Source organism: Micromys minutus, assembly GCF_963924665.1.
Source record: "Micromys minutus genome assembly, chromosome: 25".
Taxonomy (NCBI): domain Eukaryota; kingdom Metazoa; phylum Chordata; class Mammalia; order Rodentia; family Muridae; genus Micromys; species Micromys minutus.
Window position 1 is genome coordinate 3,120,084 of NC_137960.1, and position 13,387 is coordinate 3,133,470.

At 46.7% G+C, this 13,387-nt stretch overlaps 1 pseudogene across 1 annotated transcript; it reads left to right on the plus strand.

Annotated features, from left to right (window-relative positions):
• The first annotated feature begins 8,317 nt into the window (after positions 1-8,317).
• On the plus strand, positions 8,318-8,638 carry LOC308436760 (TSC22 domain family protein 1-like; annotated as a pseudogene). Its single transcript has one exon. The product of its transcript is annotated as a TSC22 domain family protein 1-like (transcript).
• The last annotated feature ends 4,749 nt before the right edge of the window (positions 8,639-13,387 follow it).

The window sequence follows — 13,387 nt, forward strand, 5'->3', positions numbered from 1 at the left end:
GCCTACCATACTTGGTTCCAAATTTAGAATCTGGCTGTAGAAACTCCCCCCAGCGGAGTTTATTCTGCGGCCTTTTCTCTCTTCCTCCACTGACTCAGGTTGTAGTTCAAAGGGCTGAAATATTCATGCCTGATTTTCAGTAATGGCACCTTCTGTCACTGCCCAAACAAATGATCCAAAAATCTCTTATATTGTAATTATGACGCATGTCACCAGATGGGAGAGGGGGTCGCTGATAAATTTGAGCACAGCATTTCCCACAGTCCGCATCAGACACAATAAAGTACAGAGGGTACACTCTCCACTCTCAGCCTCTGGGTGCAGATATGAGAAAGAATTGGTCCAAAGCTCCTCAAAGGTCCCCACAGCCCTACTATCAACAATTTAGATGAAATTTATCCACTCCAGAGAGCCGTCCTCATAGAAGCTGTCGAAATGGCGGTTTCTGTGAAAATGGCAGCACCGGGACATCTCTTCAGCCTGCAGGATCACAACAGCTGTCCACAGTGCAGCGTCACCTTCCCAGTCTCAGCAGCAGCTGCCCCTCAAGAGCTGTCCACAGGGGCAATGGCATCACCTTTCCTGCCTCAGTCTACAGTATTGGTGAAACAGCACCACAGGAGCTGTCCCACAGGAGCTGTCCCACAGGAGCTGTCCGTGGTAGCAGCACCACCTTTCCATCCTCCACATCAATTTCAGAGAAGGCACCTCAGTCAAAGCTGCCCGTGTCTCAGGATGCTCTTCTCCAAGTCAGAAGCAAGAATGTCCTGCTGTACCCGACGAAGCCCTCCAGGCTGCTGTCACACAATTAGCACTGAAACTGAGTCTTCAGACAGTCACCCCATCTTTCTGTCAAGCCAGGGGCCTGAGGTTGGTGGGAACATGGAAAGACTAGAGGACTCCGTGGCCGTGTCCCCACTGTCACACTTCCCCTGCTGTGAAGTGAGTTCCTCGGTCAGAATACCACGAAGAACTCTTATGTGGAATAGCATGATGGTGGACAAGGCGTGTAAGGTCCCTGATGGTGGCTTCAGCAGTAGCATCAAATGCAGGAACAGCAAATCCATGGTCAGAATGAGAATCTACTGTAGTTAGTGCCAAGTGTTGTCCTTCCCGTGAAGGATCTGGATCAATGTGATCAACCCACCAGCAGGATGCTAACTGGTCACCTCGAGGAAGGGTGCCACACCTGGGCATCAGTGTTGGTCTCTGCTGTTGGCAGATCTGGATTTCTGAGCAGCTATAGTCAGTCAGCCTTAGTGAGGGAAAATCCATATTATCAAGAGCAACCATAGCCCCCATCTCTGTCGCCATGGCCACTTTGTTCTTGTACCTATTGGATAATGACAGAGACGGCTGATAAAGAGATTGACTGTCCATAGGACGGGTCACCTATCTACTTGATTATTGGCCTTCTCCACAGCCGAACTCACCTTTTGATGAGCATGTAAGTGAAGCTCAAATATCTTCACGCCCCTCCCCTGTTTGGAGAGCTCTATGCGCATGCTCTTCCCAGATGATTCCAATCATGATCTTTCCAAGTCCCTGACCATCCAGCCAAACCACTGACTAGTCCTGAATTAGAGAACAGTCATAGGTCCAGCCATTTCCCCTTCCTAATCAAATACATTAACATATGTATGGCCTGAACTCCTACCCACCGTGAAGATTTCCCTTCAGAAGAGTCTTTCAGGTTTGTCCAAGGAAGGAGCTGGAATGCAGAGCTGTCCTCTTCTGGTACTGCCTGCAGGACCCGCAGGACCATCAGCACGACAGGCCCAGTCTCTTCTTTCTTAGTCTTTCAATATAAGGCACACCTCATGAGGCTGTAGGTGCATGATTGTCTGCAGATGACATTGTAACAGGAGCAGACACTGTAGGCATTTGGACAAAGTCTTCTTGTTACTTCCTTGTGCCTATAGCACCTGCGCAGGCCTTTTATATATCTTTTCTATGTAATGATTGGTTAGTGCTGTGTGTGTCCTACGTTATGACTTCATACATCAGATAAACTCACTGCAGACAGCACAGGTCACATGGTAAACTAAGCACCGTGTTCCGTTCTTGTTTGTAGGAGGAGCCAGGTCAGTAACTTCTCCTTCATCTTGGATGGAACATCTCTGCATGCCCCATACCTCTGCATTCCTTAATTTCGCTGATTTAGAAGGATCTTGAATGTTTGTTTGGTTTTATTTCCCACACTCTGAAGCACATATGTGTTACCAGAGTCCAAACTGGTTCTGATTACATCTTCACTCCACGGGCCACAGAACCAATGTGAGAATTCTGCTAACCTTTATCTGTCCCATTTCTACATTTTGGGACTGGAAAAGAACCTCTGATGAGTTCAGGAACTCACTGGACCTAATGTGAATCAGACTTCTGCCAAAACATCATCAATCACAAGCCCTACATAAGAGCCTGCTTTAACGGAAGGGCCATAATGTTTCTTAGGATCTCAAACAATCCCCATTAATTTGCACCAGTATTCAGTAGACCCTGGAAATTCTGATTATTTTTTCCCACAGCATATGGATACCCTGGAGAAATCCTTTAGGTCAAACTAGAATAGGACTGGAGAAAGGTTAGCAGTAAATATTTTAGGTATTTTATAAGGTACCTACTCAGGAGAACCTGGCTATTTGTTCATTCAGGGATCTGGGTCTGTAAACTGCTCAAGTCTAGAAACTGATTCATTGGCCGAGATGTTCTTTTACCGCAATTATGTAGCCTTCATCTCATTGTTGACCATTTTTCCACTTACATGATCAAACAAAAATTCAGCTGGCTTCTGTGATGATTTCTTTAAGAGTTTTTGCCAGGCCTTGGTTGTGTTTCGCACCCTACTTGACTGGCAAGGAAGAAAGGACACTCCGGATTCCTCTCAACAGCCTTTATTCAGGAACACCTTGATGCTGACTTCGGGGAACCCTGAGTGCTCTCTATTTATCTCCCTCTAATGGGGGAAAGAAAGATTTGTCCCTCAAGTATTGGCGGAGCAGGGAACACCAAATTAGCATAGCGCCGGCTGGCGACAAGAACAGAACTGCACATGCACAGTACATTTGTTTACCACAGTGCGAGCTGGATGTCGGTGCCATCTTAGCGGGCGTGGTCGGGGAACCGCTCCCTACAGTTGTGCATACCCAAAGGCAGGCAGATCTCTGTGTTCAAGACCAGCCTAATGTATGGAGTGAGTTCCAGGGAGCCAGGGCTACACAGAGAGACCTGTAGCTGGTCTTTCTTACTTTGTTGTTTTTATTTCTGGTCATTAGTACTTGGTTGGCTCTATTTTCTCACCCTACATCCTCCTGATTTCACCTCCTATGATGCAATAGGAAAAAAGAAAGGAGATAGAGAGACAGACAGACAGACAGATTGATAGAATCTCAATTTAATTTCTCTCCTGTAGGAAGCCGTTGGCGCCAATAGATGGCTCCAGCTTCCCGCCCATTGTTCAGCTTACAAAAACCTTTCCCCTCGTGTTGCTTGGCAACCACATAAGTCATAGCCCAATCTCGGAGCACGTGAATGAGCTACTGGAGGATGCACCAATCAGGTAGCAGCACAAGTCTCTTAGGCATATATAGCAGTGCATTTCTCCCCCAGGGGGGGGGGGGAGATCGCAGAGAGATTGCGGAGAGATCGCACGTGGGAGAGAGACCCAGTAAGAGAGATCGCATGAGGAAGACCCGGTGAGGGGAGATCCCACGAGGGGAGGTCGCACGTGAGAGATCGCCTATACAGAAGGCCCCGGTAGAGAGTCCCCTGCTCAGAGAGAAATTTCCTGCTCAGGAGGTCCCCTGCTCAGAGTGCTGTACAATAAAGGTTGTCCGCAGAAGAATCTTGTGTTGTTGCACGCCTGTTTCTGCCGGCGGACGTGGGCGCACGACACTCTCCCAACCATTCTTCCTAGTTTCCAGCCTTCAAATGTTTCTCCCAACCTTTTCTCTCAGTTCCCCAACAGTCTGCTTAAACACTTTCTTCTCTCATTTTTCTCAATACCAGAGGCTCCAAATTGTGACAAATGTTCTATCCTCAGCTGACTTTTAAATAAACAATGCTGTTCTTAGAAATCTTAGAGGCAACAGCATTTAGGTCATGATGTCAACCAGTTCTAACAGCTGAGAATTCTAAAGGGCCAGCTGACTGGGTACCTTTTAAGGGCCAGGTGCACAAGGTAAAGCACACTACAGAAACACATAAAAAAGAAAACAAAAAAGGGAAGGGAAAACATATTCAATATTCAGTTCCATAAGTTCATAAACCAGAATATTTGGTCTTCAGGGAGTGGAAGTACTTGGGGGCAATTAGGGAATGTGGCCTTGCAAGAGAAAGTCTGTCACTGGGTGGGAATTCAGTCTCAAAAAGTTCAAGAGAGTTGCAGAGCCTCCTCTCTCCCTTCCTCCCTCCCTCTTCCCCCCTCTGTCTCTCCCTACCCCCACTGCCTGCGGACCCAGGTGTAGATCTCTCACCTACTTCTCCAGCACCATGTGAGCCCGCGTGCCACCATGCTGCCCACCATTGCAGTAATGTAACAAATCTCTCACACTGTAAGCATGTTCCAATTAAATGCTTTATTTCATAGTGTGGCCATGATCATAATTTGTCTAACAGCAATGGGACACTGACTAAGTTTGGTACCAAGGAGCATGGCACGGCTGTCAAGGGCCTGACACTGCTGCTTGTAGGTGGAAATCGGGTCGGATTTGGAATGTAACTAAGTGCTTTCAGGCAGGCATAATGGAGCAGCTGTAGGAGCGTGCAAGACAGTGCTGAGGACGATTCAGACTTGGGGGAGGGCAAGCTGAAGTAGTGTCAGAGGGGATAACTGTTAGTACACAGACAATTTTGTGATGCTTTGGCAAAAAAACTGTGGCTGCATTTGCCCCTGTCTGAAAAATCTGTCAGAGGGTAATAAATTGAAGAATTTTGGGTGTGTGGTATTGGCAGAGGAGATTTGAAGACAGCCTCATACTGACTCTGTCCTGGGGTTATTACTGGTCACTCTTACGCAGATCTACAATGAAAAGGAGCAGCTAATCAAGGAAAGCACAACATGTACAGTTTGAGGGGAAAAGAGGCACCGTAAAATGTAATGGAGCTGAGTCCAGGGCTCAAGGAGAGAAAATTTAATAAAGATCCCTGATAATCAACAGAAAGGGAGTGCATACCTCTGGACAACAGCACAAACTGCTTAGCTTCCAACTCATGAAAGGAAATGCATTTTAAGCAATGAAGGAAACTATCAAAAACAGCAGGTTGTTGAAAACATATTTGAACGAGGGCCAAAGCTGCAGCTTCAGCCACATGATTCTGGTGTCTTCAGAGCCAAAAATACAAGCAAGAGATTATGGAATCTCCCTCTGAGGCTAAGAATTGCCACTGAGGGCAGGCATGAGGTGGGGTGTAAGGCATGGAGGCCTATAGAGGCCTCAGCGTGAAGCTATGAAAGTGAAGCCTGGATTTCACTGAGACCTCAAATACTGAGGACACCACAGCCATGGGACACCACAGTCATGGACACCTCTCAAAGGCAGGAGCTAAGAGGAGAGAAACCGAGAGGCCAAGAGAGAAAAGTGTTCTGTTATTCAGGGTTTCTCTTCCTGTACAAACATCATGACCAAGAAGCAAGTTGGGGAGGAAAGGGTTTGTTCCGCTCACACTTCCACATCACTGTTCATCAGCAGAGGGTCAGGACTGGAACTCTAGCAGGTCAGGAAGCAGGAGCTGATGCAGAGGCCATGGAGGGATTTTACTTACTGGCTTGCTCAGCCTGCTTTCTTATAGAACCCAGGTCTCCCATCCCAGGGATGGCACCACCCACAGTGGGCTGGGCTGTCCCCCTTTTGATCACTAGTTGAGAAAATACCTTACAGCTGGATCTCATGGAGGCTTTTCCTCAACTGAGTCCCCTTTCTCTGTGATAACTCCATATTGAAACAAGTTGACACAAAACCAGTCAGTACAAGTGTGTTGCAGTCAACAGAGCTGACAGGAGTTGGAGATCTGGAGAGAGCTTTGACATCAGACACAGAGATGCAGAGTTTGGAGTTTGCCCAGCTGACCTCTGGTCTTGCTTTTGGTTCAGTATTCTCTCACTATGGTTCCTTTCGTTTGTTTTGAAATAGTGAGACCTATGCCAGGGCATCGGGGATAAATGTGGTCTATCTGCTTTTTAATTTTGATTTTACAGGGGTTACAGCTTAGGGATTGCATGAATTTCAGAAGATAGTCAGAACTTCACATTTTATAATGTGTTGAGATTGTTATAGACTGTTAGACTATGGGGAATTTTGAAGTTGGCTGGATGCACTTTTGCCTTACGATATTGCTACAAGCCTATGGGGCCTGGAAGTGGGATGCTGGGGTCTGAATATGAATGGCCCCATAGATTCATATATTAAAATGAATCATCAAGAAATAGCACTACTTGAGAAAAAAATGAGGTTCTATGGCCTTGTTAAAGTAATGTGACCTTGTTTGAGGACATGAGTCAGAGAAGAGGCTATGGTTCTCAAAAGGCCAATATCTATCTATCTATCTATCTATCTATCTATCTATCTATCTTTTTTTCTTCCTTCCTTTCTTTCTTTCTTTCTTTCTTTCTTTCTTTCTTTCTTTCTTTCTTTCTATCTTCCTGCTGCCTGTGGATCCATATGTAGAAACCTCAGCTCTGTCCCCAGCCCCATAGCTGCCTGCATGAAGCCATGATTCCCACCATAATGAGAACAGACTGACCTCTGACACCGACAGCAAGCTCTGATTAAATGCTTTCTTTTATAGGGTTTCCTGTGTTTGTGATGTTTCTTTATAGCAATAAACTCTAGCTAAAACATTTTCTTATGTATTTCATGCACAGAAACACCACAACTGCTTGGCAAACCAAACAAACTTCCATACAATTCAAACCACCATAAACTTCACTTTGCCTGTAATGAACATTAGTGAGGAGGGTTGTCCAGTGTGGACATTACTTTGTCTACGTCCCATTATGGTTGTTACGCTCATCCTGCCTTTAGCAACTGTCCACTGCAACCTGGCCCCTGTTAACAACTAGACCCACTGCGTTTAACTCATCCAGTTCAGCAGCATCTCCATCCCTCAGGTCTGACACAAAAGAAAGGACAATGACAAAGCTCTTCATGTGCTGGTGCCCTTCTTATATTTTGTGTCTTATAGGACCAGTGAAGGGCATGTCCTCTGAGCCTTCCTATGGCAAAGAATTAGGTTTTACACAGATAACCACTCTACCATTGCAATTTCTCTGAGCCTTAAAATCCCTCCATCAACACCAAGCCAGGGGATATTAGGCATCTTCAACTCCTTCTCAGTAGACGGTCTCTTGATAAATATTTCAGCCATGTTTCAAACATAGTCTTGACACCTTTAAAATGTAAATCTTCCACAGGAAAGCTACAATATCCATGCAGCAGCACCACATCCCAAAACACAGTCTGACCCAGGTTTATGTTCTTTCAAATATCCCACACCCACAAAGTCCATTCCCACTCACTCCCCAGACTTCTGCTTAATGAATAGCAAACTCTTCAAGCTCCTTACATGTGTGCACAGAAGTGTAGGGCTCCTCCGCATGGACCACACCTTCTTCCTTCCCTCCTGGAATCTACTTTGTCTGAAGTCTGGTTTCAGGTCTGGAGTCAGATAACAGAGATGCTGAAAAACACTGGAGTGAGAAAGGACTGCTGGACAGACCGGCAGACATATGTGAGAACCTCAGAGTGGAAGGCAGGAAATGTGTCGAGTTCAGGGAGATGCTTTGCCTTTGTTTCAACGTGTGAAGAAAAGCTACAAATTCCTTCAAAGTTAGTAAACCTTACATTTGACCAGGGGAGACCTCATGCACAAAAGAAGAAAGAAAAGAAGAACCAGACAAAGCATGAATTCTTGTCCCTCTACAGCATACGGCTCTGAGACTGGCTGAGACACGAATGTTTCCAGCCAGGATGTCAGCTACTCATAACCAGTAAATCTTATTGGCTACGAAGTCCTCATGGCTTCTCCGGCCACCCTTGCATATGGCGTGGGTGGATTCACAGTGCAGCTTGGGTTTATAGCACAAACAGACTTATAAAGACTGATGCCTTTCCTTCTCACACATAGAAGAGAATCAGCTGTAACTGATCTGTGCACACTGTGTATTCCATGCACGTGTTAATCCAGATATGCATATTACTTGTAAAAATTTGTGTTTTCACAGATGCATCTAGGAGTTTACCAACTGGGACATTTCTCAATTTCTTTCTTGTCTTTGCTGGGAACTGAAAACGCTTCCGTGAGACTTGACAATAGCTCTGGTGCAAGCGTGGTAGCCATCGACACCAAAATAGAGCAAGCTATGGATCTGGTGAAAAGCCAGTGGATGTGTGCAGTTAGAGAGGAAGTGGAGGTGCTGAGGGAGCAGATCAAAGAACTAACAGAGAAAAACTCCCCGCTGGAGCAGGAGAACAATCTGCTGAAGACACTGGCCAGTCCAGAGCAGCTCGCCCAGTTTCAGGACAGCTGCAGACTGGCTCCCCTCCGGCCACCACACAGCCACAGGGGACCACACAGCCTTCCTCTCCCCACCCTCCCCCCCGAACAGCCAGCATCCCAGGGCTCAGGATCAACCACATAGCCTGCTGTGCCCAACAGAACTGGCTGCTGCTGTCTGAACTGTACAGACGAAGAGATGTGTTAGTGAGACGCCGCCTCCACAGTCACCCATTTCATTGCTGTCTGCGAGAGACGTGAGACTCACACACGCTGTTCTCGCTTTCTCCCCAGTGTTAAGCACTCATAATGCTTTGGCTTGGAGAAATATACTAGTTGAGTGAATTTAAGGTTTCATCAGAGTGGGCGTGGATGTACTCTGTGCCACGTGGCAGATGTCTGAGGACTGGTTTAATTGACGCTGAGGCGCTGTGTGCCTTTTCGACCCTCCCCAGCCTCCTACCCTGCTTCCAAGAGCTCTGGGGCTTGCCTGCACGGGGCTCGGAAAGTGGGTGCTCCTGGATCTCGTGGTCTCCTCTCCTTCCCTTCAGAGAACTTGAGAGGCCAGAAACAAGACTGCAGGGGGGGGATGCAGTCCTTTTACAAAACCGACAACTGTCACCAAAGCTTACAGAACATGACAGTACTGTCCCTCTTTTCAGAAACACCAGAAGACACAAAACTGTTAGAGACACAAGGGTGGCAGGTAGCTGGGACCTAGGCTGTCCTATATGAAGGTTGTTTCGCTTGTTGTATATTTGTGTATGTAGTGTAACTAATTTGTACACTAGAGGACGGTAACTATTGTTTAGGTTTCACAGGTCATTCTGCGCATGTCCCACTGTCCCTGTGTTTATCTGCTCTGCTTGTCACCTTCTAACAAAGCATATCAAATGTAAAATAAAGAACACTAAGTCCTCACTCCCAAGGTTTGGGGCTATAGGTATTTGGTTATCGAGTGGGTGATGAATGTTCGTTGTTGTGAAAGTGTGGTTTGTCACAAGTCCTTAAAGGTCCTGGTCAGAGAGCAAACAAAGGAAAGGAGACTGGATTCAGAAATTTCTTCCTCTCCTTTTCTTTCTTCTGTCTTTCTCTACTCTCTGATGTTAGGGTTGAAGCTTGAGAAGGGATGAAAAGAAAAAGCAAGCAATACAAACATAAATTATCCAACCTACTTAATAAATGTTTAATAATAATGAACATTAAATATGTGTACAGCCTCTCCTTTTGCCCACCACCCGGAAGAGGAGGTGAAAGAGAAAAGTTATTAGGATATGGGGGAAGCAGACCTGTTTCATCATAGTTCTTTGGTGACAAGCCCAGTCTTCTTGTCAGGAGTTCAGTCCTAAAGGAAAAGCCAAATACAAATCAACAGCTGCACTACAATGTTCTCGGCCGGCAGACCCCACACAAGAACCAGCAGCTACAATCCAGTCCTCTCGGCAGACAGACACCATGCCCCAAACAGCAACTGTAGATCAATCCCGAAGAAACTGCAAGGCCCACCAACCAAGAAGCTGCAGGAACCTCACAAGCAGTTCTTGGAGAGTTTCTCTCAATGGCAGCATCACCACAAGTGGATCTCAACAACACAACGATGTAAGAAAAAAACAACACATGCATGTCATTCGTGAGGAACAGCAGGGCTGAGGAAACCAGACGGAAGCTCAGTGCTCATCCCGCCTGTCTGTGGGGTCACATTCATTCTATTCATCACAGGTCCTTCCATGTGTCTGCTATAGCACAGCATCCTTTCACCTGTGTCTGCTGCAGGAAAACATTCTTTCACATATGTGGTTTAGCAAGACATGCTTCCCCTGTGTCTTCTTCAGGGAAACACTCTTTCACGTGTGTGCTCCAGCCATCATTTGACATAACTGACTTTCAAATAAACTGGAAGTTTCCACGTCAGGACTAGAAGGGAATGATAGGATAAATGGATAGATTGTTGAATCTACGTTTAGACATAATATATACTTATAGTCTCTATATTTTACATTAGTTTAGATTTTTGGATATTGAGAGAAATGTAAGCTTATATTTTGCTACAACATACTGTACACATGCTTCAACTCTTGTTTAAGGTATTGTACCTAGATTCCGGGTGTTGGAGACAGAGGGACTGCTACTCTACAATGGCAATGCATGAGGTAGACTTCCTGGCTCTGACTCTGTTGGATGGGCATGTGCAGTTCAGGGTGCTTGATCGGACCTCTGTGGTCATCAGCCTGAAGGATACATTCCTATGCTGGACATCAACAACCAGCAGCCTGAGCTTAGCAACCGGCAGAGGGCTGTGGTTCAAAGCTCTGGTGTGGGAGAATGTGAACACCATCTGTGCTTACCTAATTCCTGCCATGGTAGGGCCCTAAGGCAGGTGCGGGAGGCTGGCATGTTCCTCTGTCTGCCCACCTGACCGCTTTGGCACAACTTGTGCAGATAAAAAGAGCCCCTGCCAGCCAAATCCCTGCCATGGAGCAGCCCCTGCCGTGTGCTTTCCAGAGGTGGGGTCAAGTGTGAGTGCCCCTGGGACGCAGTGGTACCCTCTGTCAGACAGTCCTGGGCCCTTCCTAGCTGACATAATGGCTTCTCTGACTCCCTAAGCGGCCATCAACTGCTGACTCGGAGCATGTGTTGCGGGCAGTAGATGTCTCACCTTCTGCAGACCACCCTTGTCCCCAGACCTTGGGCAACCCCTGTCTTAATGGGAGCTCGTGTGTCCCGAGGGAAGCCACTTATGAATGCCTGTGACCTGGGGGCTTCTCTGTGCTGCACTGAGAGAAGGGGCTAGTTGAAAAGTCAGTGGGGGACCTAGAAACACTGGCCTTCGATGGGCAGAGCTACACTGAATACCTCAATGCTGGGATTGAGAGTCAGAAGGCAATGCAGAGCAACCACTTTGAACTGAGCTTATGCATGGAGGCCACTCGGGCTAGTGCTGTGGATTAGCAAGGCCACAGAACCTGCAGAAAACATGGCTCTGGCCATTGAGGATGGGCACCTACAACTGAGCTATAGTGTAGCATCCCAGCAGAAGATCAACACCATCTGGTGACTTCGAGTCAGGGCTCACAGGGAGCACAGGGAAGGTTCCCTTCATGTTGGCAATAAAACCCCTATGACTGGCTCTTCCCCACTGGGTGCCACACAGTTGGACACAGATGGAGCTCTGTGGCTTGAAGGCCTGCAGAAGCTTCCTGTGGGGCAGGCTCACCCCAAGCACATGTTTTGTGGGCTGTCTGCAGCTGCATCTGCTGGAGGTCGCTGTCACCAAACAGAGCTAAGACCCTGCTTCTATCCCTGAGTTGCCATCTTCCCTACTGTAATTATTCTCTATTTTTGTAAACTTCTTGCATTTTTATATGATTTTCTTGACTGCATGTTGTCCAGATGGACGGCTGTCCTGGCCTCCTTTCCATCCAGGCAGCTGTGCTGCAGAGACAAAGTGGTGCTGAGGGACTCAAGTAGACCGTAGCACCGAGAGCCTTGGCCTTCGAAGATGACCTTAGGACACACTCCTCTGCCTAAGGTACCGTGCCTCAGCCCTGTGCACTGTATGTTGCTACCTGTCCACTTGTATTGGTCCATTGGGTCTCCTGAGCCATTTCTAGGCCTTGTTTGTGTGTAATTAATGTGTTATGGATGAGAACTGTGTCCCTGAACAGGAGGGGGCTGTTGGGTTTGAGGGGGCCCTTCATTAAACCTTCATCCATCAAAGACCCAATGTTACCAAGTGTTGGTGATCCAAGGCTAAAGGGAGCTGCACAGCATGTTGTTACTAACTCCAGGTCAATGTCAAATACCATAAAACCAAGTCTGAAAACCTTTTTTAAAAAGCTATTGTATCTGTGGAACTCATTTTAAAATGTATTGCAAAGTTCTAGTGCTTGAAAGAAACTGTGGCAAACAGTGCAAGATAATTAAGAAATAAATGCAAGTTGGTAGACGGTCAGTCAATCTATGGACCTGTTAGATCCTAGTTGTGTTAATTACAGAAAGAGGTTTTCTTTAGCCTCTCGTGGAGGTTTCCAAAGTTGAAGAGATAGTAGATGGCTAGACACAAGCAAACTTTGCCTATTCTGATATACTACAGACAGATGGGTGGTCTTCAAAATTCCAGAGATCTACAGGATATGGCATTCAAAACGTTTCATTAACACGAGGCTTTCCATAACAGTGAGACATGACTGACCTGGCCACACCCCTGTTCTACTTCAGAGAGGATGATGGGCTTCGAAGAACCTCCATGTGGAGTTTGCTTCAAATGTGGCAAAGCCAGGCACCAGCCAAACCTGCCCTTCTTCTCCTGCACACAGCATGCTGTCCTAACAGTGGACACGCAGAACACACAGGAAGATGACTGGTGAGCTTTGCCAAGGCAAGCTGGGGAAGTCCTTCACTAGTCCTGCTTCACAGAAATGTGAAAAAGCTGCAAGGTTCCCAAGCCTTGGCATTGCAGGAGAGGTAAAGGCATGTTGGTCTTTAAGCTAATGGTAACAGCACCTGGTTAAATCACAAGGAGGGAGCACACATCAAAAAGGAGCATCTTGACCTGGGAAAGACTTATGATTTCTTAGCCCACTCTGCTGTTACCAGCCAGCGGCAGCTGCTGTGTCTATTTTTACTAATGCCAGGGACATTTCATGATTTTCTCAGGCCTGAAGGGTGGCGGCCATGAATCTCCCAAAATAAATTAACTTCCAATGGAGTCCTAAGAACAAAATGGAGTTTATTCTACTACCTCAGTCCCTTCAACTGCAAATCCTACCAGGGCCTCACCTGATGGTCTCTCCTGAGCCTTTATTACACAAGACTTACAAATGGTAGAATCCAGATGGACCAAATGCGACCATTGGACCCCTGGTGGCCAATGGGCCTCAAATTTGCTCAGCAG